Source organism: Delphinapterus leucas, chromosome 3 (genome assembly GCF_059928025.1).
Source record: "Delphinapterus leucas isolate spDelLeu-1000000601 "Yukka" chromosome 3, BTC_Dleu_Yukka2, whole genome shotgun sequence".
Lineage (NCBI taxonomy): Eukaryota > Metazoa > Chordata > Mammalia > Artiodactyla > Monodontidae > Delphinapterus > Delphinapterus leucas.
In genome coordinates, this window is record NC_143131.1 from 96212525 (window position 1) to 96217943 (window position 5419).

The following is a 5419-nucleotide window of genomic DNA, read 5'->3' on the forward strand; positions in this document are numbered from 1 at the left end:
GGAATCTCATACAACCAGATGAAGAAGGAAGAAAAGCCAAGTTTGGGGGTGAGTTGGCTTGATACGTGAATGCAAGCTGAAAGTGGACAGCAATTGCATTATAGCCAAATTCAGGGTTGGCCTTGAAAGACAGTGGAGATAAAAATCTTCCCAATAAGCAGAGCTGGGAGCAGTGCACCTGGTCATTGACTTTGTGTGGAAGAAAAAGTAGCCCAAGGTGAGAAAATATATAGATTCCTTGGCAGGTTCCAATGGCCCAGCCAACTGAATAGGGGCCTGGAGGAAAATAAAAAAACTGTACTAGAGGCAAGGAGGTCTGGGATAACAGCAATTTGATAGAGTGGGCATGAATTGTGAAGATTTTTGGATCACATGTTAATGTCCATTAGAAACCACTCATGAAAGAAATACTCAACAACCAACTAGACACAAGGACTTGGCCAGATGACATTAGTTAGCCTTTATCACAGTATGCACATGAATGGAGTGGCCAAAATGGTAAAGATAAAGGCTACGTATGAACTCAACAGCATATATGCCCATCACCAAGGCTGATTTGGCTATTGACACCTTGGAAGGTCCAACCTGCCAGCAACAGAGACCAACCTGAATTTCCCAAGTGGCATTATTCTTTGAGGAGACCAACCCATTATTTTATGGCAAGTAAACTATGCTGGGCCCCTTCCATGCTGCAAGAGCCAGTGGTTCATCTTCACAGGGAAAGAGAACTATTTGGAGAATGGGTTTGTTTTTCTTGCCCACATAGCCTCAGCCAACACCACTGTGTAAGAACTTACAGAATGCCTGATTCACAGGCATAAAATCCCACACAACACAGCATCCAACCAGGGGATCCATTTCACAACAGAGGAGGTATGGGGGTGGCCCCATGACCATGGGGTCCACTCATTATATCATTTACAGCACCACACAAAACAGTGGCCTTCCATTGGTGGCCTTCTGAAGGTACAACTGAGGTGCCATCTTGGAGACAATAATCTGCAAAAATGGGGTGCCTTCCTTTGGGATGCAGTATAGACACTAAATCAGAGAACTTTATACAGTGACGTGTCCCTTAAAGGAAACATAAGCAACTGAGACCTAAGGGGTGGAAACAGAAGGGGCCTCACTTAACCATCAAACCCAGTGACCCACTGAGGGACTTTGTGCTTTCTGGGCAACTCTGGGCTCACACAGTTGCAGTCCCAGTATCCAAAGGGGCACACTCTTGCCAGGGGACACAGCAAGGGTCCTATTGAACTATAATACATGCTATGGCTACTGCCAGGGCACTTTGTAAATTTATTTATTTATTTATTTTTGGCTGCGTCAGGTCTTTGTTGCTGCATGCCGTCTTTCTCTAGTTGTGGCGAGCAGGGGCTACTCTTCGTTGCAGTATGTGGGCTTCTCATTGCGGTGGCTTCACTTGTTGTGGAGCATGGCCTCTAAGCACGCGGGTTTCAGTAGTTGTGGCTCGCAGACTCAGTAGTTGTGGCTCACGGGCTCTAGCGTGCAGGCTCAGTAGCTGTGGTGCATGGGCTTAGTTGCTCCGCGGCAACTAAGATGTGGGGTCTTCCCGGACCAGGGCTCGAACCCATGTCTCCTGCATTGGCAGGTAGATTCTTAGTCACTACGCCACCAGGGAAGTCCCTTCCAGGACACTTTGGATTCCTTGGACCCATACATCAGCAGGTGAAAAGAGTTACCATCATGGCAGGGATAATTGACCCTGACCAGCAGGACCATGAGACAGGATTGCTCATCTCATGCTTGCACATGAGAGCAGGGCAGAGTAACATACAAATCAGATAATCCAACTAGATTCTTCTTGATAGCCCTTGCCCAGCTGAAACAGTGAACAGACATGTGCAGCAACCCCAGACTGAAATGGGTACAAGGGCTCAGTCCCTGCAGGAATGGGAATTTGGGTCACAACACCAGATAAGTCATCAAGACTTTCCCTCAGGAAGAGAGGCCCACAGTTTCTCAAATATTTGGAGCAAAGGATCTGTGCAGCACAAGGGGTGGATTGGGGAAGCCATGGGGGTGCACTGCTCAGATCTCCCTTCAAGAGAACCTGCAGCAATGAGTGTAGTTAACTGTCCATGCTGGAGCCTCTGCCCAGGCTGCACCCAGCCAGTGACTGAGCATGGTGAGGGTCCTAGACACAGTCCATTTCTGGCTGATGCAGGACTCATCCTATGGGCAACCTTTACTCCAGGGTTGACTGGCTTTCTCAGAGCTGTGCTGCAGTTTCTGAGGCTCTCCCACCCAATCTTCCTTCCCCCTCTCCTTTCACAGATGTTGGACCAGCATCACAGTTGGTAGCCTCTCCCTGCACACTCCAACCCCCTCTCCCTTTAATCCGTCACAGGCATTTTCCTCAATGAGTCTCTTGAATTTCTAATTCCATCTGGCATCTGTTTCCCAGGGGATCTGAACTGACATATTGGTGTACAAGAATAAACATTATCAAGTACTGTAAAGTATTTGCTTTGAGTCATAAAGTATTTATTGATTTGAGACCACACTATACTGAATTAGTGCCCATGTATGAGAGATTCCCAAGGCTACAAGCTGTTCAGGCTAGGGCACATAAAAGCACCCTAATTCCCTTGACACCATGTGGCTGAGTTATCAGTTTCCCCCTTTGCCTTAGCTCTCTTGCCAGTGCCACATGTTTAATATTTCAGGGTAAATCTTTTCAACTTCTAACGTGGGTTCTCTATTACCACAATGTCTGAATTATTTGGCCCAAAGTTTACTGTTGATCTTACATTAAGTAATGCAGAACTGGGGCTAGCAAGCAGCTGTTTGCACAAGTGCGTGATACTTTACATTTATTCCTGGTTCACGATGCAGAAAGACTCTACTTTCACTTTTTAAAAGTTATCAAGTTATTAACTTGGGGCTCAAGACTAGGCTGCAGCTCAGGAATAGAAGTGGAATCTAGAAACAGGTGGGCAAGAGTCAGAGACTCAGATGGGGGTCAGGGGTGGAAGGAGGAATGAAGTGTAGGACGAGGGTGTCTATTGCCCACATTATCTGGTAATATAAAATAAAGCTGAAAGTTTAACAGATTTTTTTTTTAACCGCAAAGATTTGCACACATACAAAGTTGGAACTGCCACAACTTTTACATGAGACACATTTAACTGTACGTGGGCCAAAGATTTCAATTAATTTGTAAGGTTTATATTAATAATACATTTGTAGGGACTTCCCTGGTGGCACACTGGTTAAGAATCTGCCTGCTGGGCTTCCCTGGTGGCGCAGTGGTTGAGAGTCCGCCTGCCGATGCAGGGGACACGGGTTCGTGCCCCGGTCTGGGAAGATCCCACATGCTGCGGAGCGGCTGGGCCCGTGCGCCATGGCCGCTGATTCTGCGCGTCTGGAGCCTGTGCTCCGCAATGGGAGAGGCCACAACAGTAAGAGGCCTGCGTACTGCAAAAAAAAAAAAAAAAAAAGAATCTGCCTGCCAATGCAGGGGACGCAGGTTCGAACCCTGGTCCGGGCAGATCCCACGTGCTGTGGAGCAACTAAGCCCGTGTGCCATAACTACTGAGCCTGCGCTCTAGAGCCCGCGAGTCACAACTACTGAAGCCTGCGAGCCTATAGCCTGTGCTCCGCAACAAGAGAAGCCATAGCAATGAGAAGCCCACACACCGCAATGAAGAGTAGCCCGCGCTCGCCGCAACTAGACAAAGCCCATGTGCAGCAACGAAGACCCAAGGCAGCCAAAAAAACCACAAATTAATTAATTAAAAAAATAATATATTTGTAGAATTACTGACAGGTTTTATTTCTGTTGATTTCATTTTTCTTCTCCAATTACTGCAGTAAGACCATATAAATTATAATTTTGGCCCTCTCGTTTTTTTTATTGGAGTATAATTGCTGTACAATGGTGTGTTAGTTTCTCCTGTACAATGAAGTGAATCAGCTATATGTATACATATATCCCCTCTCTCGGACCTCCCTCCCACCACCCCCTATCCCACACATCTAGGTCATCACAGAGCACTGAGCTGAGCTCCCTGTGCTATACAGCAAGTTCCCACTAGCTATCTATTTTATGCATGGTAGTGTATGTATATCAGTTCTAATCTCCCAATTCCCACCTCCCCTTCCCTCCCTGTGTCCACCCTAAGATTCTTTACATCTGTAGCCTTCTCCTAATTCTTTGTAATCCCCAAATTCTTTTCCCAGGGGGAGATTGTTCTAAGTAGACAATGGACTCTTTTATCTGAACTGGGTTGATTGAGGTCAAAAAAGATTGAGAATATCCATCCAAGAGACTTTCAGTTGTGCCTTTCTAAGTATTTTATCACTATCCTTTAAACAGACTTGTACTGGGGACTTCCCTGGTGGTGCAGTGGTTGAGAATCTGCCTTCCAGTGCAGGGGACGCAGGTTCGATCCCTGGTTGGGGAACTAGATCTCATATACATGCTGCAACTAAGTGTTTGCATGCCACAACTAAGGAGCCTGCAAGCCACAACTAAGGAGCCCACCTGCCACAACTAAGACCCGGCACAACCAAAATAAATAAATAAAAAACAAAAACAGAACAGACTTGTACTGGAAGAGGATTAAGTTGTACTCACTGGTATTATGGAAGGCCCCAGTATGATGCATTCTTTCCATCGAAGCCCTGCCCTGTTTGTGATTGGTCTTCTCTGTGGTAGCCCCCAGATACCTGCTGCTGGAGGGACATGTGAATCACAACCATATCTACTGCATGGCAATGCTCCCTCCATTTTTGAATATGAGAATATCTTTCTCCTACTATGGCCTGCCCATACTCTACCCTTGTTGGAATCATCAGGAAACTGGGAGGTCTCATCAGGGCTGAGACCTCTAACTGCCCCAATGCCGTGTTCCCATCAGAAAAGGAAACTGGGGGTGAACTGATACCTGGTGACCTGACCATGTGATGATGTCCGTGTCCACTCTCAGGCTCAGTCTTCCTCGTACAGACACCTGGGGTTCGTGAACAAGTCCCCTGAACGCTGTTCATGTGCAGAACTCATAGGCCATCATTCTTTCCATCTTAGCCTACATGTTTTTGGCTCAAGGTCCTCTGGTGTTCACTTCCCCAGGGCACAGCCCCTACCAGCTTGTCTGCATTGCAATGAGAACAGGCGGCTGCCATCTTGGGCTTCCTGACCAAAGTTCTTTAACCTCCATTTCCCTTCTCTGGACTCTGAGGACAGAGTCACTGTCTCCCTCTCTCAGTTACTAGGGACACTTCTTTTAGGTGAAAACCCTACCCAGTTAGATGCTACAATTACTAATAAATGAAAAAACAAGAGAAATACAAAACTGCATTTACAATTTAGCCTGAGCTAGGTAAAGAAAAGGAATGTAGAAAGAAAGTCCTGGAAGGAAACATGCCAAAATATGAATAAATGCTCCTC